General features: G+C 40.0%; 1 protein-coding gene across 8 annotated transcripts in view; it reads left to right on the forward strand.

Moving 5' to 3' along the window:
• NRG3 (neuregulin 3) overlaps window positions 1-27,517 on the forward strand; it is a 1,050,833-nt gene that overhangs the window by 1,815 nt on the left and 1,021,501 nt on the right. The window lies entirely within an intron of this gene.

A 27,517-nucleotide genomic window follows, 5' to 3' on the forward strand; every position in this document is an offset into this window, starting at 1 on the left:
CATTTGAAACAGGTCACTCTTTGAATGTAGCTTCTTCACCCTTGGCTCAGTTGCTGCCACTACTGGCCAGTTTCCCCAAGCATGATAGCTTTCTATCTGTCTAGGAGGTCTATATTTTCCCTGTACCTTTATACATCTTTTAGATGACTAATTGACCTCCCAGCACCCTCCCACCACCTCACCTTGTTCTTATTATAAGGAAATTTTAGGAAGGTTCTTAATCTGACTATCAATCAGGATCTGAGAACAGTGTGTGCAACCTGTGAAGGTTATTTAGGACAAACCCCCAGCCTGCCAGTTCAAGTTCTGTGCAAGGCTTTTCTCCAAAAACTGCCTGGCTATGCCTTCTTTATACTGTATTTCTGTTTTGAGCCATAACATCTGGGGGGGAAGCAAGACTGCTCATCGTTAACTCTTGAGTAGGAGTACCAAGCTTTCAGTCATCTGGCAGTTTTTCATTTCTCTGACCTGTGGTCTTAGCTGGGGTGTTATTTAATCCTTGAAACTTTTTTGTTTTTGGATTTGTTGTATTTGTGGCTAAAGTCCAAGGAGAGATATTCCTTATGCTTTTACTCTGCTTTGGAAAAAAAAATAGGCCAAAAGATAAACTGAGAGACAGAGAGGAGAGGGGAAGGGAGGGAATCTGCCACAAACCAGAATGGCAGTCAAACTGGTAACTTGCTGCTTCTCTCTCCTTTGGCTGAAGCAGTCATTTTTGAGAGCACATTTTCTCAGGAGGTGTGTAGAGGTTTCTCTCAACAAATCTAGCTGCTTGAGTTTTGTGGATGAGTAAAAGATGTGCAAGTGTATGTGCAAACATATTCAATGGATTGAAAATAGATGAGTTTATCTTGAAGACCCCAGGTTTTTTATCTTTTCTTTTGTTACAGTTGATGTGAATAATGGAGTGTGGATGTACTTCTCAGCCTTGTGTGTGTGTTGGGGGGCTTGCATATGGGGGGATATTTCATATTCTTTCTGAATTGATTTCCTTGCTTTCCATTCCAGAGGTCTTTAAAGCAAAATCCAAGGTAATTATTTTCTACCCCTCCATGCTCCCTTCCTACATTCTGTAGAAGGGAATGGCAGCCTGTTTAATAAATAATGATTATTGACACGGCTCTCAGCCCCAAGGAGTAGGGTGGTGGTGCGGGGAGAGGGGGGGAGAATCTGTAAATGGTATCAATGTTCACTTAGACATAGAAGCAGTATTTGTTTTATGTGTATCTGAGGTTCAGCTCTTGCTCTCTTTTAAACCTTCAACAAGGAGTTGAATTAAGGGATTTGCAAGTATGCAAATCCAGCAGAAACTGACCTGGTTTGCCTATATCAACAAGGGAAATTTTAATGAAAGGAAGATTATGTAGCTTCCATAAAAGATGAATTTAAATAGGTAGGTTGTATGAGTCCAAGATTGTAGGATGATTAACAAAAGGAAATAAAGATTTCATTTGAGGCGTCATCAGCACTGCTGAAAAATGGGCTGAATATCTTGCATTTATATTTTTCACTTGTTTTGATTATGTTACCAAAGTTCCCAGGAGAGAAATTCCCCCCTTTTTTTTTCTAGCTCCTACTTCCAGACTTCAGTAGATTGTTTTTGCTTTTTTTTTACGTGAAAGGCATGGATTGTGTTGTAGCACCTGAGGACAACTAAGAATGATGCTTTTTTTTTTTCCCTTGAGACTAACTCACAAATTCTTTAATTGCCAGGGTCTATGGTTTTAAATTGAACACAAGGCCTATAGAATGAATGTCTTTGTGCTCGTCTTAGGGCAGTCAGAAGGATCCTGTCTGTAAAGGCAGCACAGCTCTGGAGTGGAAGAGGCCGGTTCACTCTAGAATAAACACCCTTGCTAATGGGTAATAGGGTTTTTGCAAGCAAAAGCTGTATTTGCTGTGGGAAGGCCCAGTTTAGGAGACTGTTTCTAATTTTCTGTAGAATTAAAGGCAAAGAAAGATTGAATTTGAAAGGCAGAGGGAGTAGAAGAGGGGTTTGGAAGTTGACTCTTCTCATCCTGCAACCTTTAGAACATGAGCCAGACCAAAACTTTCTTCTGTGTTACTGGGGTCTCTTGGGTTCCCAAATAGTTGCCCAGGACTTGCCTTTCCTTCCGATGCTTTAAAAACAAATATCTTGAACGTACTGCCTTTAAGAGATTACTTCCCCCCCAAATGTCTTTGAAGCATTTTACAGCTGTAAGTGTAGGGTTAGTTTACACATTTTTTAGTCCAAAGGAAGGTTTACTGCAGACAGTAGAGGAACGGTGATTTTGACCAGTGTGTAAGCAACCTTTTATGGCACATTGAATTGTATTTTCAGACTTGAAAGGCATATGCATGTGTAGAATGTTGTCAGTGCGCATGTGGATTGTTATTTTACTCAGCAGAAAGCACTGTTTAACAGATAGAAGACCAGAGTCCTTGGCTAAATTCAAGTACTAAAGACAAAGAGCCACTTTCAATGGGTTATTCTTTGGGTCATATTTGGAAGGTATGTAGCTAATTCCAATGAGTAAGATCACAAATCTTGAATAGTGTATCTAGTAAAGAAATAAATATAAAGTGTATCATTGATGTTTAAACATGGTAGGGTGATCATTTTAGTATAACCAAGTCTACTTAAATCAAACTTTACCCAGTCAAACTTGTAATTTTGAAGCGTTCCATTGATAACATTGACAATTTTCTTATCTATCCTCTTTCTTTTTATACATTTATTTATTTATTTATTTTTGGCTATGTTTGGTCTTTGTTGCTGGGCTCAGGCTTTCTCTAGTTGAGGCGAGCGGGGGCTACTCTTCGTTGTGGTGTGCGGGCTTCTCATTGCGGTGGCTTCTCTTGTTGTAGAGCACGGGCTCTAGGCACATGGTCTTCAGTAGTTGTGGCACACGGGCTCAGTAGTTGTAGCTCGTGGGCTCTAGAGTGCAGGCTCAGTAGTTGTGGCGCACGGGCTTAGTTGCTCTGTGGCATGTGGGATCTTCCCGGACCAGGGCTCGAACCCATGTCCCGTGCATTGGCAGGCGGATTCTTAACCACTGCGCCCCCAGGGAAGCCCTTATCTATTCTTTTTAAACATCTTCAGTCTTTCAGTAAAAGTACTCTGAGTTGCTTTATAAGCAGCCTCAGGTATAATTTGTTTAAATAAAGTTTACTCCTATGTTGTCTTCTATCTATTGATACATGAATCGAGGCCTTCAGAGGAATTCCAACATAGAAAGGACTGACCCCAATCATGTATGGTAGCCAAAGTGAGAGGATTCAGAGTTTGAGATCAATATTTCTTATGAAATCCAGTTGAGAGCTTTGTTTATGAGCACATGCTGCAGCCTGAGTATGTTTTGATTTCCTTTGGCCTTAATACAGGATTACGAGGCTTTTCTGCTTTAGTCAATTATACTGTACATTTTACTCTTCAGACACTTACCTTTTGCTTCATGATCCTAACAGAAAAAAAAGGAGGGGGAGGGGTGTGGGCATAGAATCGGCAAGGCTCTTTTTAGAACATTGTTAATTTGGTCTCAGTGCCTTAAGGCTGTGGTTGAAGCCTTCCTCCTCCGCTAGCTACTCGTGACTGAGCTAGAAGGGGTTGGCAGTGCTAATTGAGAGCTCCTTTTGCATGCTTGATTGGTGAATCCAGCCACCTTTGTATCTGTGCAATTTCCCGGACAGCCTTTTTTTTTTTTTTTTTAACACAGTGTTGATCCACATATTTGTCAGAAAGAAAAACAAACAAACAAAAAAAGCTGGTGTGTGGCAGCTTCTCTCTGTTACTAAAGAAACCAACTTTTCTAAATCCAGGTTGAGCCGTAAGCAAGAGTGTCCGTGCAGAGTTTGAAAGCAGTGCTGTCCTGGGAGGTCTAGCGTTTGGAGGAAAAAGATCTCTCTTCCCCCTGGCATACTCGCCTGGCTTTTCCCCCTCTACACAGCGCAATGAGAAGGATGATTTTCAGCTCCCTTCTTATGTAGAAATTCTTTCCTCATAACCTCTCCTATCCAGTGCCAAACATATCTCAATATTCTATCTCAGGTGTCAAAAATGGAATGTGAAAGTTGGCCCTGAAATATGTAAGAGCAAGGAAAGAGCCATAAATCTAAGTCTGTAAAATGCATTTGAATTGCTTGTGAATAGAACTGAAATTCATTTTTCTCCCTTTGAATCTGTTTTTATCTTTAGACTTTTGTGTTGGGTGAGGCACAGAGCTGGTACTGCCTTGGCAAATACCACTGAGACATTTTTGGATCCTAGAAATTTTACTTGTCTACACCCAAAAAAGTGTTTCCTCCAGAACCATGTACATATGGAAGGCAGGATGGAGGAATAGACTCAGTTTAAAGCTTTGTAATATCAGGATGAAAATGTACCTAAATCCATTCATGTGATTATTAATGAAAGTAGTAGGACGCATGGTTAGTTTGGTTTTCCATCTTTACCACTTTTTCTCTGAGGACTTCAGGTACTCCTGCCTTACCCAGTCTTTTAAAGAATTGGATCTACCTGGCTCTGTCTGAAGGCCCCTTACAGACTTTTGATTATTTTATTTTAGCTCTTTATTTCTTAGCTTATATTATAAGCAGTAGTCATTAAAAGAAATTTTCTTAGATATTCTTAACATTGCCTTGTCATTTCAAGTTGTTTTAAAAGTCAGCCCTTTTGATAAGACATGTTAGATTAAGTTGATGTAGAATGTTCAGAAAAAAACTACCCATTTATGCAATTGAGTTATTAAATTGTCTTGGTGTTTTATTTTTTAATTAAAAAACATTTTTTTTGAAGATTCCAAAAACTCGATGGAAGACTAATGGCCATTTATTGTCCCACATAGATTGATTTACAAATCATACTAATTTTGGCAGTACTTATTATCTGATTCCGTAAAACAATTGTACAATTGAATATGCGCTATTATATACATTCATATAGTTATGTTTTTGTAATGTCATGTTTTGATTTTTAAATTTATTTTAATGAATATTTATTAAACCCTGATTTGGGGTATTACTATGCTGGTAGTTAATTTAAAAAGTCTATAAAAGTAATGGTTTAAAAAACAGAAAATTAAAATAAAACTTCAAATGTATACAACATTCATTCTCCCATATCTTGGACATAGGCGTTTTTTTGAATGTGTCTCTTAGTTTGAACTTAGCGTCTTTTTCTTTTTCTTTTCCATAAGCCACACCTCTCATTACTTGTTTCTTCTTCAAAGACACTGGTGAAGGAATTTTAACCCAGATTTTTCATAGATACTATAATATCCCCCCTGCCCTGGAAATCTTTTATAGTTTTTTTTTCTTTTACAGTTTTCTTGCCCATATAATTCAAAGTAATTTTCTTCCTTCCTTCCTTCCTTCCTTCCTTCCTTCCTTCCTTCCTTCCTTCCTTCCTTCCTTTCTCTCTCTCTCTCTCCCTCCCTCCCTCTCTCTCTCTCTCTTTCTTTCTTTCTTTCAACAACTCACCGTTTGTAGTTTCTTCAAAGCATTCAGCTATGTTTTAATAGAAATTACAGTTATCTTTCATTTCTACAATCATGTATCATTGGCTTTCATAAAATTTAACTAAATTACATAATCCCAATAAGAACAACTGATATAAACAGGTTTGTTAACCCCACTGAGTGTTGGTAAGCATACAACCCAAAAGGAGTTTACAGAGGTGTGCAGGCTTCCTTCAGGTTTACCTGCTGGCTGTGACCTTCTCACAGTGCAGTGGCCCTGACAGTGTCCATCACACTGGAGGAGTGGTGACAGCAAGCTGGCTAAGGATTAGGACAGTGCCTCCTTTGTAGGTAATAGTATTGAAAATGTAAGTCAGTCATGACCATATATTTCAGGAACTTCAGTGGGCGGATGACAACATTTGGTATAGAAAGAAAAAAACCCAAAAAACCTGTAGCCTTGAATACCATGATAACTGTGCAACCTCAAAGAACCAGTTTATTCTCTCTGAACATTAACTTCCTCCTCTGGGATAATGAGGGGGTGATGATAATAACCTGCTTCGTATACCACTTCTAAAAGAGCTTATAAGCTGCAAACACTCTACTGTTTTTATGTCAAGAGAAATGGGAAATGGATAGACTAGATAGGTATTTTCATCCAAAACCACATTAGGCCATTGAATTCAGTTGAAATATTGGAGCTAGTTTGCTATATCTAGCTTGAGGGATCTTCCATCACAAGGAGGGATGATTATTCTTGCATGCCCTTGGATCTCTCCTGTATTCCTCTCTGATACCCTGACACACACAATAAAATATGGTGTGGAAATCTCCCTCAGATCATCTTGGAAGTTTAATCACAAACTGGAGCCCACCATTTCTCATCCTTTGCTTGGTAGATGGTTTTGTAGTCTGTTTTGCACATATGTTTCTCAAAGAGAGGAACTGAAATTTGGGAGAAAATGAGTGAGATTGTTGAATTATAATTATCAGGAAATCTGAAATCCGCAAGAATCTGAAGATTTTTGATGAAAGAAAGGATGCCCTTATGGTTCCTTTTAGTTCCATTCCCACACTGTCTTATTGTCATTGAATCTTTGGAGTTTGGAGAGAACTTTAGTAAAGATGGATCATGTCTGCATTGCATTCTCTTCCCCCTCTTAATTGAAGAGTTATTGTGGTTTAGATTCCAGAGGATTAATGGCTTGCTTGTGCCCATCAAAGAGCTCTTTTAGATGTATGCTTTTGTACTTCAGGGAGCTTTAATATTAGCATTTTGAAAACATCTTGCTTCAAGTCTGTGTTTTTTGGAAACTTCATCCTGAATTATATTTCAAAGTATTACTTCTTTTTGTTATGAGCCTTTATTTTTCAAGACATGTTGGTGATTGTACATAAATCATAGATTGCCATTCCCAGGCATACAAAGAGGCTAGTCAGAAACAAGCCTGTAAACTGAATTCAGAATTTAGTTTAATAATAGAAGTTCAGCAGCTTCCAATGATAAGATTTTGTCTTTGAGGACTTTTCCTAGAAGTGATAGTATGTGTCATGGATGCAGTATACACTGTAAGAGCAAGAAAAAAATCTTCTGAATCTATGCAACTACTCTAGCAGTAATACATTACAGCCAGGGTTATGAGAAGAGAATTTTTATGCTAAGCATTTGATAAGAACTCTTGAACATATTAGCCTACTTCCTAAGATACCCTTCCCGTGACTACATATGACCTTTGGCCTGATCTTCCAGTGAATTGCCAGGGAGTTAGAATTTCACTAAGAGAAAATCACACCCTTATCATCATTTTGGGTTCAGACTCTAATTGATTTCTGTGCCTTGAATTTTACTTTTAGACATGGGGAAGAATTCTTCACAGAATCTCAGTCTTGGAAAGGGCTTGAGAATTTAGGTAATAACTAGAGCTGCCATTTGTTGAGTTTGACTATGTGCTAGGAGGGTCCACACTTTACATACTTTGTCTTATTTATTTATTGAAACAAGGATTAAAAGACAGGCATTTAGGCCTGTAGCCTAGTCTGATTATCTAAATTATGCAGGTAATCGAGCTGGGCTTAGATTGGTTATATAATTTGCCTAGGACATGTGTAAGTGGCATAGTTTGAAGAATCAGGAAGATGGGAAGATCATGTTATAGGTAATCTCTTCCCACTTTAAATCCTAAGGCATTGACACAGTGTTGATATATCTATGTATATTACCTGTTTCAAGCCCCTAGCTCATAGCCAGTGACGTTTGCCATTATAAACTGCATAAATGGCACATCTGCTCATACCTGTTCTTTGCTATAGTAAAGGGAGCCTTTAATAACCAGAGAAATTTCCCTGGTTTCCAGTACAAGGAGAAATTCAAGGAGATAGTTCAACAAATGATAAAGAATGTGTTCTTCTAAACTTCTATTCCTTGATCTTCTTAACTCTCTATTTCCTCCTGTGGCTGCTTATAGGTGATTCAATAGAACAGTGACAGAAAACAGTTACAGACTTTATTTCTCTGCTTCCTGAAATCTAGCCAAAATTGTCTTCTCTGCTCATTCTAAACTTGCTTTTGATTGCAGTGGTTACTGCATCGTATGCTGAGAGTGGCCGGTGGAAACATGTCAGGGAACATTTGGAGTAATACCCTTGAGGTTCTCCTGACCCTAAAATACCAACCCTACCAAGTAAATGTTGGGTGTTGCACGTATGCAGTGTTTCCTGCAGAGCGTCTGAATTCCCTTTTGGAACCATCCTGCAGGTTACCCACCATTGACTAGCCCATGGTACTTAGAAGAGGAACTTTGGTGAGACCCTGATAGCCTGCCAAAGATACCACCAACTGGACCCAATCATTACTTACTAGTTTGATTTTGATGTGTAGCAAGGGTCCCTAAGAACAGATTTTCTGAAGGTTAAAATGAAAAATGATTGTGCTGTTTACTTTTGCTAACTCGTGAAAAGAAAAGAGAAATAGATCAAATACTAAGATCAGGTTATATAGTCTTTGAATAGCTATGCTGAAGGGTAGGAATACTGTAACGTCAGGAAACCAGTATTGTCAAAATCCCATAAGACTGTGAATGAATTCTGTAGACTAAGAATGACGCTGTACTCATAAGGAAGAGAGGGAATGAGATTGCTTACCCAAACTTATTGTTAAACAAAAGTTTTTGTCAGCGTGATGGCAAAATCTAGAGACTCTAGGAATAGAAAAGTGAAAATGGGGTGCAGCAATGTTTATATTAAACACTGTCTCGACTGAATTCTATTTAACTGAGTCTTCAGTGTGAGACTCTTTTCTGTGTTAAAACAAAAAACTGACAAATGCTCTCTTCATGCCAAAGGGTCACAGTTGGTAGGGCTTCTGCCTTCAACAAACGAGAGGTGTGTTTTCCAAATGTTAGTTGTATTAGCTCCCAACCTATTTAAGCTGGTTGTTCTTGTTACTGTAATTAAGTAATGTATTTAAATAATATTCAAACCAATGAATTAATTGTGGTTTTTATTAGAACTAAGTGGATTACTTTGGATATACTCCATAAAGAGAAGTCACTGAAAAAATGCTTGTTGAAGAAGTTGTGAGTAATTTTAAGGGAAAATATATTTATATATCCATAAGAAATCTGCACTTGGATTGTTTCACGTGTGGCTTTAAGTTCTCATTCCTCAGTAAATATATTGAAACTGAAAAAAATCACAGTATACATTTGTGGTGTGGTTTTTCACAAGAAAGGTAACAGAAATTTATTCAGTGAAAAGTCTTGAATACCACAGCCAAATATTTGGCAAACGAATGTGCATTTGTATGTTTTAGGTTCAAATAAAAGAAATAATAAATAAAATAAATTTTACTTTACCCATGTGATAGATTTACCAAGCCATTAATTCGTGTTTTTAATAATTTTAAATATATTGGAAAATGTTTACTATATAATTATCTAAAACTTCTCGGGTAGAAAATTATATAAGATGCTGATTATATAAAGCTATGTCGACTAATAGATTTAATAAATAGTAACTATAGTCAGGGAAAGTATGCAGAATTGTTAAAGGTGATGATTTCTGGATTGTGGAATAGGAATGCCATTTAATTTATTGCACTTTGCTGTAGTTTCAAAGTTTTATTTAATGGTCATGAATTATCTCTCTAATTAGAAGTTATTAAACTTTTGAAAAAGTAAAGAATGAGATCCATGAATCAGTTCAATTATTGGTCTCGGTTCTGTGAAGATGTTTTTTTCTTGTCTAGGAGTTTGTGTCTTCATTGGTGGTGTCAGCATTAAAGTGTTGGCTGAGTTGGGTTCCTGCTGTGAAATGCAGATGTGGAGAAATATAAATGCGTTTCATTTGCTCATGGGAAGTAATGCCTTATTGAAGGCAGTGTCTTACACTGGGCCTTGGATTATTAGCCTTGATCTTATAAGGATAAAAAAGATGGTAGCTTTACTGTGTTACTTAATGGCTCTTCCAGTCTGCAGAAGTTGGGCAGTCTTTAGTAGTATTGCTAAGGATGGATATAGCCTGTAGAAATCAACCAGTTGTGGGTATACTAACCAATTACCTGGTCTTTTTTAAGGATCAAATGACAGGAAAATGCAAAGGCTAATTTGTAGCGCTGGGTCTTATAAGGGAGGGCTTAGGTCACATACAAACAGGTGGGGTGACCCATTCAAAGATTTACTAGATGCTGTAAGCCTCTCAAAGAATCATAAGGTGTTTATTCACATAAAAAAGTTAGGTGGTTGGAAAGAGGTGATTTGTAGGACACATAGTCTTTAATTTGGTCATGAGTTGTGCTCAGAGTCTTTTAACATAGCTCCCCAATACATTGGTGAGCAAAAAGAGAACAAAAAAATGATTCTGTATACATAATGTTAAACATCAGAAGTCAAGATAGTGATTGTCTTTGGGAAGGCGGCAGGTAGTGACTGGAGGAAGACCGAAGATACGGGGCTTTAGGATATTGGTAATATACTAATGATCTGCGTACTTATCACATAGGTGCGTTCTATTTCCCAGAATTCACCACGCTGCATGCTTGTGATTCGTGCACTTTTTATATACATCAGTACAAACTTAACTGTATCAAAGAAATCTTTCAAAACACTCCTTTGGCCTACACTTCATGTTCCCAGGGTGGTAGCCTGAATGTGTGGATTGTTCCACTTATAGACACTGGATTGTAATTCCCAGTGTTTGTTGTTCATGCCTCACAGTCTAGTAAAGGCAGAGAGGGTCTTCGCAGCTTCAGCAGCTTCCTTTGTTCTCAGGATCCTGGCTTAGTGAGACACCATGGAGATGCCCACACTCCTTTTCAATTTTATCCTTTGTGAATGGATACCTTGTGTTTATATTACATAAAATTTTCTTTCACAAGAAAGGAGTGTTTCAGGAGTGTTTCTGATACAGCATAAGTTACCATGTTTTTCACACATCTTACACGTGTAAACCATACTTATTTCCAAGAGTGACTTTATACATACAGTTCTGCAAGCATTAGAGTGCGTGATACAAGAGAAAGCCAATTCGTTATATGCATTTATGGTTTTGTCGAGAAGCCCACAACTTATATTCCAGCGAATAATTAAGTGTAATGTGTGATTCCAACTGGAAAGTATATTAAGCCCTTTCAGAAAGTAGTGATCAGAGCAGGCATAGGTAGTTTCAAGGGAGAATTTGTTTAGGCAGAGAAATGGGCAGGTGAGGCCAGGGGAGGAAAAGGTCATTAACAAACAGGTTACCGCTTTAAAGGGACATAACAGCTGGCTCACATCTGTGTGTCTGGCCTGGTGGGCAAAGAGGGCCTCTTGGAATTAACGAAACAGCTTCCCCTTTTCCTTAGGGCAGGGCCTGATTCAGGAGGGAGGATTTGGGAGGACTTCGCTAGGTTGCTATGCGAAATCACAGTCAGGGTTGGTTCAAGGAATGTGCACAGTAATCTGTGTTATTTTCACAAGATGCAAGGTCTCCAGGATGACTTAGAGGGAGGAAGAAGCAACAAATTGTAAAGATTCTCCAAGGCTAATTTGTCCCACGTCATTTAGATATGGTCTTGACTCGTGCTGAATCTGTTTAAGTATTGACTTCATTCCAGTGCCTCTTCAAAGTGCTGCAAGAACCAGTAGAATTGGTGTGTTTTAAAATGTTTAGTTTTTGCATCGTCACATCAACACAGCCCTAGATTTAACCCAAAATAGTAGCTTTCAGATATCTAAAAATTTGCAAGTGGAGACCCAAGGAGAATAACAAGAAGATATGCTTGATTTTTACTGCTTCATCTTAATTAACCTGTGACTTCAGATTTTCCGGAGGCAAGAAACTACTCTATGAATTGATTGCCATGCCATCCCTCTTGTTTCATCTGAGGTCGTCTTTCCAGAAGCCACTCAGCACCTTTTGGGATTGAGTGCTGACACTGCATGACATTCAAAAGGCAAAGGCACTGTTGATGCCCTGTGTGCACTCATCACATGGTGAGGAATGAGAGGGGGAAGACACTGATGTCTCAGGAACCCTGAGGATGGACGTCTGGCTGGCCTGCCAGAGAGCTTCTCTTGTAGATGCAGGAACTACAGCCGTTCATTTACATATCGACAGCTAAAATTAGTTGTGTCACCCCACCTAGTTCACCATAAAGAAGAAGCTTCAGATTAAAATCAGATTCATCACTCCTGCGGGTTTACTTGGTTGCCCCTTGTTACCAGGTAGAGGGGCTATAACACTGTGTAAGTGCAAATGTTAAATTAGTATTAAGAGCCAGTGGTGTCTCTCCTATATTTCTTACTGATCAGATAATTTTCACTAATGTCAACATTTATAATAAGCCAGTTGACATATACTATTGTTATTTGCTTGGAATATTCTCAGTTTATCTATTTTTTATTTTTTTTGACTTAGATAAGGGTAATTTTTTTTTTTTTTTAGTTATTTGTTTAGGCCTTTGTGTATTTGATCAGAAGAGATTTTTGAAAGGAAGGCAGCAAAGCTGTAACAAAGTCAGTATTAAATCCGTGTTTCTCCTTTATCATTTGGTTTTTAAGCTTCTAAGTGACCTTCTGTGGTACCACATTGATGCTCATCTTTCATCATGAGCAGCTCTGAGTAATTTATGATAAATAATGAAATGTTGTTTCCTACAGTGCACTGCAGATGGCTGAGTGTTACAAAAGTCTAAAGAGCTCTATTACTTCTAAATGATTAGATAACACAAAAATGTTAACCCTAAAGAAAAAAGGTCCAGTAGCACATGCTGCTTGCTAAGCACAGTTCTTCCTGCCTGGTACCTTCTGATAGGCTCTGTGCATCTGAACTCTGCAGGGACTGGCGTCTGAACAGTTATCTTCTAGAATAGCAAGGAGAGGTTTATGCCTTTCAACTAGTTGGGTTGGCTAGGAGCAATAGTGGTTTGTTTATTTGGAGTGGGGGAAGGGAGGAACTTGCAAAATTTGTTTACAGTTTGAAACCTTTAATTAACTTTAAACAATGGTGTTACCAGTGGCAAGGACTTGGATGCTAGGATGCAACAATTTAAAATGTTTTGTTTGAGCACAGATATTGAAAATGGATATTAAAAAGCAAACATTAAAATGATTTTATCAGAACAAAGCTTTATAGATGCTTTAAAAAATTATATAGATGTTTTTTCAAAATTAACTCTTATCAGTGTTGCATTTTCTCTCATCCACATGTACAAAGATGGAGACATAGCTAACATATATCTGATTTGTGACTCTCAGCTTTCTTGTCAAACTCTGTAGTGTATTAGTACAGTTGTTAAGTGTTGTCCATAGTGAATATGTGTGTTCTCATCCTTGTTGCCATAAAATAGCTGCATATCTAAGTGTTAGGGTTTGAAGCCTTTAATTGCCAGGTACAGAAAGTCTTTATGTACTACATCCCATTGTGAAAATTGAATTAAATTGCTGGTCAGGGAGCCCTTTATACTGCCAAGAGAGTCTCTTTGTGAGCAAAACGTAGAGAAGGGTGGTCTTTGGCCAGTGGTACTTCTAAACTCAAACACTTTGCTGAAGTTTGCCATAGAACTTCCTCACATTTCCCCAGACATTATCACTTTGCCAAATGAAATCATCTGTTCCCCCTACTAGAACTACTTTCTTTCTTCCAGATATCAGCTATGAGGTATGAAATGAATTGCATAAAAATAAATTACACATACTGCATTTTGGAAAGTGTACCCTAGCTGTCCCATCAATTATTCTTCACTGCTGTGCTGGGAAGTCCATTTTAACCTCAATTATCAGTTGCATGCAATCAGTTGAACCTCTGGACCTTGCCAAAATAGACATGGTTTCGTGCCAGGAAGATCAGGCTGTTTGAATGTTCTAGAATACTTTTGCTTTAGATGAAAAAGGGTTGTTGTCCTGTCCCATGGGAGAGAAAGATTCAAGGAAAGAAAGCTGTTTGATGCATGGACTATATGGCTTCCCTTCTTGACCATCTACCGTCTAAAGTTTGGTGTAGGTAGCACTGTGGTATTAGCAGTACAGTCCACTTCAGGCATCTGAGCAAGGACTCTGAAGTTTATAGATTATCCAGGATTTTTTTTAAAAAAATAAATAAATAAACTTATTTATTTATTTGGCTGTGTTGAGTCTTCGTTGCTGCGTGCGGGCTTTCTCTAGTTGCAGCGAGCGGGGGCTACTCTTCGTTGTGGTGCGCGGGCTTCTCATTGCGGTGGCTTCTCTTGTTGCGGAGCACGGGCTGTAGGCGCACGGGCTTCAGTAGTTGTGGCGCACGGGCTTAGTTGCTCCACGGCATGTGAGATCTTCCCAGCCAAGGGTTCAAACCCGTGTCCCCTGCATTGGCAGGCGGATTCTTAACCACTGCGCCACCAGGGAAGCCCTATCCAGGCTTTTTAAAAATCTCCATATGCCTAGTCTACCACTTCCTCTTTGATGCTCCACCATGTTGTAAACTGTGAACAAAAGAATCTGATGAACAGGAGGTGATTTCCATGGAGCCTAGGGAGAGGCTAGAGAGTCTTACCCTAAGGAAGTTTATATTTCTCTGTATAAGCTTGTTAATTCTTACTTTTTTCTTTGCTTCCAAGGAAAATTGGAAATAAGATAATTAGAAGAGTGGTTTTCAATGGGAGAAAAGTAATTAAGGCACAGTGGGAAGGCCACTGGGCCTGGTTTAGGAATGTAGGCCTCCTGCTGTCACTCAGTTGTTTGACACCTCAGGGCAGACTCCTCAAGCTCTAAAATCTCAGATTTTTCTGTAAATGAGGCTGTTGGACAAGGCATTCCCTGAGTGTCCTTTTGGCAAAGAATCCCTGAGGCCAAGTTATAAATTTGAGATGAAAATATTAGTGGAATTTTTTGATTACTAATTCTGCTGGCTTTTTCCCCGCCCTACCACCAGCCCCCTTTCTCTCTTTTTCCCTCTTTCACATAGGTAGGCATACATACATATACACACAGGGGTATTTTGGGGGCGGGATATTTTTGGTGGGGTATTTTGCAGTTCAGGATTTAGTAACCCCCATGTTTCAGTGTGCCGCATAGGTGTGACTTGATTACATCCTAAAGTCCAGGGACCTTTGCTTGTTTACAGTTTTAAAAAAGAATTCCTTATCCTTCCCCTGACAGATGTAGAGCTTGGTAGCCAGCTGTAGGTCTGTTACTGCAAAATATATATAGATATACATAGAAAAGTAACTGGATGCCAAAAATAGAGGTATGAGGAGGCCCTCAGGAGTTATTGGCACACACAAAATATTTCGTTTGGAAGTATAAATAAATTCATCCAGTTCTAGATAATAATCACAATATCTTTCTCACTGAATTAAACAGAATTCCTAGTCGCCGAATTTTCCAGAGTGTTACAAGAAGAACAGAGGACTAAGGAGCGCTATTTCTAAGGCAGTATTATAAGTGTGTCTAAATGTAAGGCATTATTTCCTGGCATGTTGGTTGGCATGGGGATTCTGATATCAGAACGTGGTTCCGTCTGTTAGATGTAACCTAGCTGTGCGTTAGAGCACAGCTCTGACCTGGGACAGAGTCAGAGTGACATTAATTCAAACCTGAGGTGGCTAATGTTGATATTTTACCTTCTTCTTAGAGCATCTTCCTCGTTATTAAATAAGGCATGTTCAGTATAGAAAATTAGAAAATATAAGTAGGAGGAGGAGAAGTCAACTGAGTTCTGCCATCCAGAATAAGAGAATTATTATCTTCTTGTTGAATATTAGACAAATTTTTTCCTCTGTGAAAATGTATTTTTTTCAAAAATGAAATTATACTCTAATACTCTTTTAGCTATCTTTTTGCACTTTATGTTAAAATATTTCTTTGTCCAAATATCTAAAACTCTATCTATAATGTGGTTCTGTGCTGAAGTATATGGCCGTACTAAAAGGTAATGAGCTTATCACCTGTTGAGAATTTAGTTTCTTTCAGTTTGGTCATAATTATATAAAATTCTACCCTGAACATCCACAGTATGGAATGAAAACTTTTGGCCAATATATGTGCCCAAAAACCGTACGTTTTTAATCTGAATTCCTAAATTCTCAACCAGAAAGACTGAGCAATTCACTTTCCCGCCATTATGGTGTCAGAATGCCCACTCTTTCCATAACCCCTGCTTCCGCTGTTGTAGGCGTTAACCTATCATTGACCACAAAACAAGCAAACCCACAAAAAAAACCCTTTGCCAAGAGGATAGTTTTAAAACCGTATCTTGTTGGTATTCTGTCTTTCATTTCTCTAATTCAAACGAGAGTAAAAATTTTAGATAGTTATTAAAATGGAAGGTGGATTTTGTTGGGGAGGTTCCCGGGCCTTTCGTGTCTGCATGCACTGTGTGGCCAGGTGCCTCTGCACATCATCGGGGGCTTCATCCCACTGGGGGTGCTGCAAGGAAGAGCTGAGGATCGAAAGTACTAAACTGCCCAGTGTAATTTAGTCACAAATTTTCCTCCCCTTAAAACCCAGAAATAGTGTTGTGGATAGAAGGTGGGTCACGGTCATGGTCATAGTCACGAGGAGTCAGCAGATAAGGAATAAGGTGCAACTCTTCTTGACTAAGTGACCTTAGGGGCTGCAGTGCCTTGGGTTATTTGCCTAAATGTTAACCTCTATGTCAGCCTGTACTAAATGTTAACCTGTACTTATATAGCTAGTAAGATTCTGATAACACAAGCCTGAACACACACATACGCATAGACCAAAAATAATAATTCCTAAAAGTCCAGAGGGCTTCCATTGTAACTTTCTCCGTGAGTACAGGCAGTGCTTGGGGACAGTCCCCACGCCTTCCATCCCTGTCCTGTCCAGGATGTCCTCAGTGTTCTGCTCAGGAGTGTTTCCTTTCCACTCTTCTGCTTCATGGTGTGGATGTTGAGCTGGAGATGAGGCTCAGCTTCCAGGAAAGAATGGCGTCTTCTGCTCCGCACCTGGGCCTTGTGCCAGCTGCTGCGTACTGCTCTTCCTGTTAATAAGTGCCATGGAAACCCAGCGAGCTCCAGGGGTGGCAGAGAGGTGGGTGAGCAGCAAATCACTAAAAGACCCTAGATTTTCAAGTGTCGCTGAGAAGGAGCAGGGCCAGGCCAGCATCCTGTAGCCCCCTGCTTTTTTTGGCATCTGCTTCCCTTTGGCTGAGTCTTCTCCATGAGGAGCAGGGAGACTCCCTGCTCCAGTTTTCTGCATGGATTGGTCGGGCTGAGATGCCCCTTCTCTGGCATATCACTAACACTGAAACAAGAAATTGATTAATTTGACTTGGATTAAACAATCAGAATCTGTTAAGGCTTTGCTGATTATTGACAGATCTGTCCTTTGAGCTTTATGGTTTTAAGATCAAGTCAAGTTGCCTTAGCATCTGTCATGTTGTCCTCTTTTTTTTTGACATTTAAAAAAACCTCAAAAATGTTATAGCACAGATTGATAAATTCTAATGACACCTCCAAATTGACAGACAAGCATATTGAGATTATCAGTTCAAGTATCCTCAGCAGTCTTAACCTCAGCTGCCCAAAGGGAAAGTCTACCCGTTTAATCTGGCGGATTGTTTTTTGGATTCCATTTAATGTGGATGTTAACTTTTTGTTTTGTTTTTACGCTATCTGATGCTATTACCATCTAATTAGGTTGAAAATCAGCTATTAGAATTGGAATGCATTTAAGAGTTGTTATTTTTCTTCTGATCATAGTTATACTCTTCAGGATGTGACTTGTAGTCTGTGTGTACACGTGGGAGTGTGTGTACTGTAGAACAGTGGTGGATGTTAAGTCTGGAAGATTAGGTTCAATCTAAATTTTGCCCCTTATTGGATACCTGAGCTGGATGGAGTCTGTCAATTTCCTCATCTTCGGAAGCTGAGATAATGGTTACATCTTAGCACAGAATGCTGCTGTGAAGTGGATCTGACAAACCAAGGTGCTGAACAGATTGATAACTTACACATTGATAGCCAAGGGTAGTTTGGATATATGAGAATTGGGGCAAATTGAAGTCATTATGAGAGGCCAAACTTTATTTATGTCACAGGGTGATGTTTTCCTTTTGGGATATTTTGTACAGTACTTAGGAACGGATAGTTTGCAAAGTAAAATTCAAGCTGGAAAGCACTGTAGAGAGGAAGAGACTGATGCTGTGAAAATTTAAATCCTACAGCGGTGTTGACTCAAAAAATAATCAGTTTCCGGGCATCCGGACATGAATTTCTCAGCCTTTGAGAAAGGCAGACTCAACGAGCATGCCCTTTCAGTATGATTGCCCCAGAAATGTGGGATGCTCTGTTTGAAACTGAGCTCTGTGTCAATCCCTGATGTCTCAATTTCTGACACGCTAAACACAAGCAGAGAGAAAATGTGCTTCTGAGGAGTGGAGAACCCTCTCTCTCATTTTCTCACTATCCTGTCTCATGCCACTTCTCTTCATGTTGATTGTTCTCAAGAACTGATTCTTAGTGCTGAGTAAAGAACACTTTTCTAAAGCATTTCTTCCAAAGTGTATCTTGATAGATTCTGCACACTATAAAGCAGGATTTCATTTGCTGAGATGATATAAGATGACTTATGTTTCTGGAGAAAGCTAAAATTTATCTCATTGACTTTTTCCTATTCTCATTTTCCTCTTTTCTATATAAATATATAAAAAAAATCTGAGTATAGTAGATTTAATTTCCAGAGGATGAGACTTGAGGGCTTTGTTATCTCTGTTTATATTGAAACACTGTGTGATTTTAAAATGTTTATTGTGGCTTAAGGGGGAAATGTATCTGTTCAGATGAGTTAGTGACATGAACAAGCATGCCTGATTCCTCTTCCTCACAGCTCTTATCCAGAACCTTCATTTTTCAGTGACTTTTTAAGCACCTACTGTTTGCCAGATGCTGTTTTAGGTGGCCGGCTCCTGGGCTGCCGTAAGGATGAAGACTGACTCAGGCATTGACCCCCTGCAGCATTCTAGTGGGGGATTCATATAGGAACACATACATAATTTCTTGCTGATAGCTTCTTCCAGCGAGAAATGCCGAACAGGATTATAGGATAGAAAGTTTGAATTTACATAGGCATTCAGGGAGGCCTTCGCTGAGATCATGGTTGTTGAACTGAGTCCCAAGTGTGAGAAGAAGCCAGCTATGGTAATACCTGGGACAGAAGTGTATCAGAAAGAGAAAAAATAAAGTTGAAAGGGCTTGAGGGACAGAAAAATGGCCGGTGTGCCTGGGCATAATGAGTATGTCTAAGAGTGGTAGGAAGTGAAGTGTGAGAGGTAGACAAATTAAGGCCCTTAAGGAACTTGGACTTGATTATTGTGATGGAAAACCAGGGGGGGATGTAGGTAAGGGAAGGCTTTAATATGTGTTATGTTTTTATCCCTCTGGATCCTGTGTGGAGCTGCATTCTAGGGACTGCAGTTGCAGACAAGAGACAGGTGAGAAGGCCATTGCAGTGTTCCAGCTAAGAGATCCAAGCAGCTTAGACTAGAGTGGAGACAGATGTGGTGGGTGTGATGCACTGTCACATTGGATGTGCCCTACAGATTGGAAGAAGGACTTCTGTGAAGAGAATGTGGGGTGAATGTCCTGAGTAAGAGGGAGGGGGCGTGGTGGCATCACTAACTGAAATGGGCAGGATTGAGAGAGGAGCAGGATTTGGGGGTGGGGTATAGAGATGAAAGTTGTTTGAAGCATCCTGTTAGATGCGCAAGTGGCTATTTTGAGATGGTAATTGGATAGAGAGTGTAATGGAGGAGAGTAGATGCCTACTGAAAGAGCAAACAAGAAGGGCAGTGGTGCAGGGGAGTGGATATGGGTACCTGTATCAGCAGGGAGGGGATACCCAGCAATGTGAATTGGGAGGAATTTCTCATAGCTGCAATGCAGTGAGGACGTTTTCCGTAGTTCTCAACCCTGCTTGCATTTGCATTTTGAATCCCATGGGGGAACAATAAACTATATATATATATATATATGTACCCATGCTCGGATCCCACCCTAGACCAATCAGAATCCTTTTTTAAAGGGGGGCAGGGGAGCGGCAGACTTCAGTAGTTTTTATAAAGTTCCCCAGGTGATTCTATTGTGCTGCCAGGGTTGTATGGGCAGCTAGATTAAAGGAAAGGAAGGGATGAGCTGCTAATTCCTTTAGGGAAGTGGCTCTGTAACTAGGGAAGTGGAAGCACCTCAGCAGAACCTACAACCTGTATCCTTTGAGAAGAAAAAGGGTAGAAATGAGGGAAGGCCAAGTGCTGCAAGGCTGGGGATGGGAATCACATGGTCCCTACTGGCACCAGTGGCTGGAAACAAAAGCCAGCCAAGGTCCTTTGTTTGCTGCGGTTGCCCGTGTCCGGGAAGCTCAGGAGATGGCCCGTAAGGAGGACAGCAGTGAGAGGAAAGGGAAAGGGTGGATTTCCCACCTAACACCTCCCTGACAAGCCAAGCACTGCAAACACTTCAGCCCAAGGCAAGGCTCCTGTGACAATTCTCAGACTTAGATCCCCTCTCCATCTCTAGGGTTGGCTGAATCTATCATCTGGGCAAAATTATTTACAGAAAACCTAAGCTTTTCTTCTCTGTTAACAACTTGGCAGTAATTTTCATTATAATACCAGCATTATTAAAGGCAGAGTGAAATGGGTGGTAGTATCATTTGATGTGAGATATTTCAATAGGTATCCTTACCTTTGTCCAGTAATTCTTCCGGACTTCTCTCTGAAAGGAGGGAAGGAGTGGGGGAGGAGGGGAAGGAAGGAAGGAAGGAACGAAAAAAATGTGTTCATACATTTTGTGTGAGGGAGTTTGTCACACGAATACATACTTGAAAAGGTTTGCTAACACAGATTTTTAACAATATAGGCATTACATTTTTTTTTTTTTTTTTGCGGTATGCAGGCCTCTCACTGCTGTGGCCTCTCCCGTCGTGGAGCACAGGCTCCGGACGCGCAGGCTCAGCGGCCATGGCTCACGGGCCCAGCCGCTCTGCAGCATGTGGGATCTTCCCGGACCGGGGCACGAACCCGTGTCCTCTGCATCGGCAGGCGGACTCTCAACCACTGCGCCACCAGGGAAGCCCCTAGACATTACATTTATCTTTAAAATCATAGCATGGGAAAACATTTACCATATAATGTGAAGTGTGAAAAGTAGGCTTAAAAACCATATATAACTGGTTATACATGAATCTCTTTGAAAATAAGCATTGGTAATACGCAAAATTGTAAAAAACAGCTCTTGCTGAGTTATGGGATTATGGTCAACTTTAATTTTCTTACATTTTTCACTTAAATTTCATTTTATCTAATTTTAAATTTCCGTAAATTTTCATGCAGTTCGGATATCCTGGGATTTTAATAAGAACAAAAGTTGAAATGGTATTTTAAAAGAGATTGATAAATATGTTCTTAATTTTACATGAGTTTAATTATGAATTTTGTTATCTGATTTTCTAAATTTGGAATAATAGTATCTGCCTCTCAAAGGTGTTACAAGAACTGAATGGGATAACCAGTGAGAAAGCATGCTGTATAATCCCTGGTACGTATTAGAATCCCTTCGGTATTAATGCATCACTGCCAGCACTGCTAACAATGAACTTTATTCCATGCAAGTACTGTTTTTCACCTAACATTCTGTTAGTTAAGGTGAAATAGTAAAATTGTTTCATCATCTGTGCTCGTTGATATACTGGTCATTGGTGAAAGGGGGCGTCCCAGAGGGATGAACTGTGGTTGGGTAAGCCGTCCATGGCGATGCCATTGCTCTTTGCCGTTGATTGGTTTAGGAGTGGGTGTTGTTCTGGCCAAAGAGAGTTTAAGGGGAATGTGCTGGAGGCAGCAGCAAAGGATTTCTTATCCAAATTAAAGGAGGGAAAGCCATCGGAGAAATTGTGTGTTCTGACCTATATTTGCAAACTTTCAATGGGATCGTGATGCCTGGAGCTGCTGCATCCATGTCGGGACCATGCAACTGTCGGCCTGGGTATGAAGGCCTGACCCTTGATGACTCCATGGAGCTGTGAAAGTAATCAGAGTCTGTCTACCTTTGGGCATCTTGTTGAGTAAACAGTCTTAACAGTCAGTCTGTAGGCCTCTGATGGTCAAACGTTTGTCATATGCAGCCAACAGCATTGCCGTTGATGCCACCTGTGGAATTTGATACCTGGTTCTCTAAAACAAATAGAGAAGTAAGGAAAAAAAAACCTTTGTGTCTACTTATTTTAAACATGTGTGACATCAAACTTTTTTCTTTTAACACACCTTTTTCCTCCTATTAACGCCTAGCTAACTTGGCAAAATAACTTAATTTAATGTTCATGCAAATTTACTGCTCTAAGGTACTCCAGAAATCAAGCCAAATGGATTTGGGAGAGTCTGAGAATCTTAAACAAATACATTGTGAATTACAACTCTGCAGAACTCTGTATCAGATATTATGTCCTCAAGTTTAGACAGCATACCTGATTATGCTGAGATTTTAAAGTGTACACTGATTGCCACTGTCACTGAAATTTTCCATTAGCTGGATTTCTGTGAAATGTTTCAGATGTTTACATTCTGATAATACAGAAATGTAGAGTTAAAATTCGGCTACCCTGAAATTTGTTTGTATGTTTTATATGTGTAATTTAGAGCAAATTTTGCTGCCCCAGGGAGGAAATGTTACAAATGATAGCTAGATTTCCTGGTAATTTGAGAAAGTGCTATGTAAACATGAAAATATTCAGGGCATATGTTATTATTTATCCAGAAATATAACTGAAATACACTGGTTTATTTTCAGTTAGAAATAGTAATAATAACAAATGAAAAATTTTAGAAGGGGCTTTGCTGGAATATTTTTTCCCCCTCAGGATCATACAAGCTTTTAATTTATTTTTAGCAAGTATTAGTCAGTGATATAATGAATACAAGTAATATATGACGAAATTTAAAGTTTAGGTGAAAAATGAAATGTTTATTGACATTTAAAGACAATTCCCTAACTCTCTCTTTCTCCTTGGCGAGGAAGGGACCTCTAGACAAGAAATCCTTGACGGGTGTAGAGAGAGTGCAAGGTTATAATAAGTCAGACTGTCTTGGGATCCTAAAGCAGTCACATGATCAGAGTGATTTTGCTGATGTGGTCCAGGGTAGAGGCCGAGAGGCTGTCTCTTCCACTCCCTGTGAAATAGAAGGAAGCAGGTTGCAGCCGGGACTTCCCTGTGCTTCCAGCGTGGAGAGTCAAGAGAACAGGTGATGCCAGCTCCAGAAAGAACTCGTACAATTTCTTATAGGCAGCATTGGGTTTGTCTTAACAAAATATATACTTTATATATCTGAAATCTTCCGCATTGGATGGTAAAATGTTAATTTATTAACTCTTCAAATTAAATGGGACAAACTCAAGTAACTCTAAAATTATGAGATTGCAGAAAATGTTAGTCTGTTCTGAAAATTACCTTCTTTTTACAAAAAGAACACAAGCGATACACAAATGGTGGTTACCTGTAGGCACACTGAGCCATTCATTTTACTTATGCATTTTCTCAACCTGACAAGAGTCCCAGAAGGTATATATCAGTATGTCCATTTTACAAGCAGGGTAAGCTACTTTCCAGAGGTGTAGCAGGGATTTGACACTTCTGCCCCGTAGAAGAAGGCAGAAGAGGGCTTTCTTGAAATTGGCGAGGGAGTCTCTGCGTATTTTGTGAGTGTTCTCTTGGATCCTCCTGTGACTGATCTCACAAAGGCACTTTTCCTTAGAGAAGCACTTCACAAGCATGATTCTCAAGCTGATTTCCTGAAGCAAGATTTGCTTTCTAAATAAAGAAAAGGGACGAAGAGACTCTCTTGAAATCATGGACAAGTGCTGGGAGAAGAGGAAAAGCAGTTACAGATCTGCTTGGTACCGAGGCAGCCCTGGCCTGCAGGGTCAGGAGCCTTGAGTCAGGGTGGAGGTAGGCCAGCCGGTTCACAGGAGGCCTCGGGTGCAGAGTGCGTTTGCCTGTGAAGTGGTTACAACCACTACCTTTCCAGTTGTACAATCTTTGGCACTGGAATTAATTTTATGTTCTAGCTTCCTAAAGGAAACCAATGAAAATGTAACAATGTCAACAATACACTGTTTTGAGCATTTTCTAAGTACTTATCATGGATTATAGACAATATCTCATTTAATTCTCAATACAGCCTGACGGGGTGGGTATTATTATTACCTCCACTTCACCGCAAAGGAACTTGAAGCGTAGAGTAGTTAAGTAATTGCCCCACGTTCTCCCTGCTGGTGATATGAGGGGTTTGGTTTTGTAACCAGGATTGTGATTTAAAGATCTCTTTTCCATTGCTTCCCATGAACTGTTCACTTAGACTCTAAAATATTTCACAAGATGTCTGAATTACGTATAATATGGCACATAAGGAAGTGAATTTTTTTTTTTTTTTTTTGGTTTGTTTGTTTTTCTTGCAGACTCAGAGCCCCTGTCTGCTCGGAATGGGTGGTTTTATTCCAGTCACCATCTGACCCACAGGTGCCCGGCATGTAATTGTAGCTCAAAATCATTTCCAGATATGCTGGAAACAGCTATAGGACCAGCTGTGTTTCTCATAAAAGATTAGGCACAAGTCATGTATGAGGTTTTTCTCTACTCTAACTCGTGGAAGCCCAAGCAGTGGGTTAACGTGATAAAAGAAAACAAAATTAAATAAGCTGGTGTAAACATAGCACGACTGACTTCCAGAAGGGAGATAAATGTTGCATGGAGACATCAAATCCAGCCAAATTGCCATCTCTGGTATTTCTTTGTGGCTAATAGTGCTTATTTAATATAGGTTGAAAGAGAAGAGTGTGCCGAGAACCAGTATATCATGTGGTCAGCATTGCACGGTCTCAAACACTTGAGTGAACCCATCTGGAGGGTTTCACCCACCAGGGCCCAGCAACCTCATTAGCTGCCTCTGAAAGGCCTGGCCCAAGCAACAGTACAAATCACTGTTGTTTCAGGGCGATGGTGCAGAGTGAGAGAAAACAAACATGCTCCACTGTTTGTTCCTTTCCATGTAAAAGTCTAAAGATGGTTGCAGAATTATTCAGTGATTCCAGCAGAGCACTGGGTTTGCACTCTAAATATTTGCATCAGTTATCAATGCTTCTTTTGAAATGCTAATCAAGAAAGGACATCCTGGGCTTCCCTGGTGGCGCAGTGGTTGAGAGTCCGCCTGCCGATGCAGGGGACACGGGTTCGTGTCCCGGTCCGGGAAGATCCCACATGCCGCGGAGCGGCTGGGCCCGTGAGCCATGGCCGCTGAGCCTGCGGTTCCGGAGCCTGTGCTCCGCGACGGGAGAGGCCACAGCAGTGAGAGGCCCGCGTACTGCAAAAAAAAAACCAAAGGACATCCTATGACCAAGGTGACAAACATGAATGTATCTGCCTTTGAGACTTCAGTATAACACAAATTTGCATCCTCATGGATTCTCAGAATTTGGAAGAAATCAGATGGGCTTCTAGTCTAATCGTCATTCTCTCTCTCTCTCTCTTTCTCTTTTTTTTTTTGTCATGCCGTGTGGCATGTGGGTGGGATCGTAGTTCCCCAACCAGGGATCGAACCTGTGCCCCCTGCACTGGGAGCGTGGAGTCTGAAGCACTGGAATTCCAGGGAAGTCCCCCTAATCGTCATCTCTTGTTTGAATCTCTTGACTATCCCCTGACAGAAGTGGCTGCCCAGCCTCTGCTTGGACTCCTTCAGTAACAGGGCTCATGGTCTCCTAGACTTTCTTTCTATTATCACATGATGTTAATCATTAGAAGAGCTGTCTCATTCTTAGTCAGATTCCACCTTCTAGCCGTGTTACTGAATCTACTCTCTGGAGCCAGAAGACTGAATCTGTCCCTGTTCCATGTGGCAGGCTTTCACATGTGTGAAGACCACAATCTTATTTGTCCTGCACCTTTTCATCTCTAAGATAAATCAGTAATTTCACCTTTTTTTAAAAAAAATACGGCAGGGCTTCACATCCCCGCAGCATCCTGGATGCTGTCTTTGGGAGTGTAGTAGTTAATCCTAAACTTTCAAGCCACCTCCCTGTAATCTTTGGCAGTCTTCTCTCAGCCTAAGTTTCTTTAAGATCAGGATTTCACAGTACCTGCCTCAGAAGGTTGTGAGTGTTAAAGGAGATGATGCATGCAAAAGCACAGTCAATGCCTGGTAAATAGTGCTTAAAAACGATAGCTGTTGTTCTTGTCAGTTTCTCTTGTTAAGCCCTGGACTGAATACCTCTAGACCAGGACCATCCTGACCCTTTCATGCAGTGTATGAGCTGTTCCTCCCAGCTTCATGTCATTCATGAATTTGGCATCCTGCGCCATTATCTGACTTCAGCAAAAAAGGAGAAGGCATTCGTTCAGGCTGATTTGTTCTTCATGAATCCACGTTGGCTCCCAAGTGATCACTGTTTCTGTTTTTTATGCATTCACAAATCAGTCTTCATTTTTTTTCCTAGGTCATGGATTCTGTCCTCTTCCTCCTCTTGCAAATTACTCTGTGATTTAATATCTTCAGAGTTCTTTCGGCACCTTTCTCATTCTCCATATTCCTCCAGGTTTGTGGAGCATGCTCTTACCTGCAAATCCTCTGGTTATCTGGGTGTGTTATTTCTTGGACCACAGCTCTGAGTTTTAGAGGGTTGAAGTGTGCAGTTCTCTTTTACCAGACTACCTCTGGCCTCCCCACAGAACATGGAATCAGAGTGGAGCTGAAAAACTATATTCTGTTTCACATCTGTTACTGTAATTCATATAGCCCAAGCAGGAGACAGAACAATGTCCTTGTTAGATTCAATAGAACATAACTTAAGGAACTCCTTTGGTTACTCTTATACTTTTATTACAATTTTCAACTCTTTCTAGAGTTGCATTTTCCCCGTTTGGTTCTTATAGGCCGTTACTGCTTAATAAACAGTTGCCCTGTACCCAGTTTTCATGTTTTCGTCATGTCTTTAAAAAATCATCCCTTATACTATGGCTGGATTGGCACTTTTTTTTTAAGTATTAGAATATTTTTATTTTTATTTTATTTTTTTAACATCTTTATTGGATTATAATTGCTTTACAATGTTGTGTTACTTTCTGCTGTACAACAAAGTGAATCAGCTATATGTATACATATATCCCATATCCCCTCTCTCTTGAGTCTCCCTCCCCCTGTCCCTATCCCACCCCTCTAGGTGATCACAAAGCACCGAGCTGATCTCCCTGTGCTATACAGCAGCTTCCAACTAGCTATCTGTTTTACACATGGTAGTGTAAATATGTCAATGCTACTCTCTCAATTCGTCCCACCCTCCCCTTACCCCCCTGTGTTTGTGATCACATAATTGGAATTTGCCTTTTGAGAGTCTTCCAGATCTCTTGGGCCACCTTTCCTTTATTAGAGGAAGCCCTGTACAAACATAAGTAGACTTTAAATATTTCCGTAACCTTAATTTGTTTGTTCATGTTTCTTTTAAAAAGCCTTCCTGATTGGATTAAATTGCTTGGGGGTAAGCAAGCTCTTCTAGATATTCTCTGTCTTAGTTAACTTCATCTTTAAAAAGGGGATAATAATGTAATAACCTCAAGAGTTATGAGATT

This window comes from Lagenorhynchus albirostris, chromosome 16, assembly GCF_949774975.1.
Source record: "Lagenorhynchus albirostris chromosome 16, mLagAlb1.1, whole genome shotgun sequence".
NCBI lineage: Eukaryota > Metazoa > Chordata > Mammalia > Artiodactyla > Delphinidae > Lagenorhynchus > Lagenorhynchus albirostris.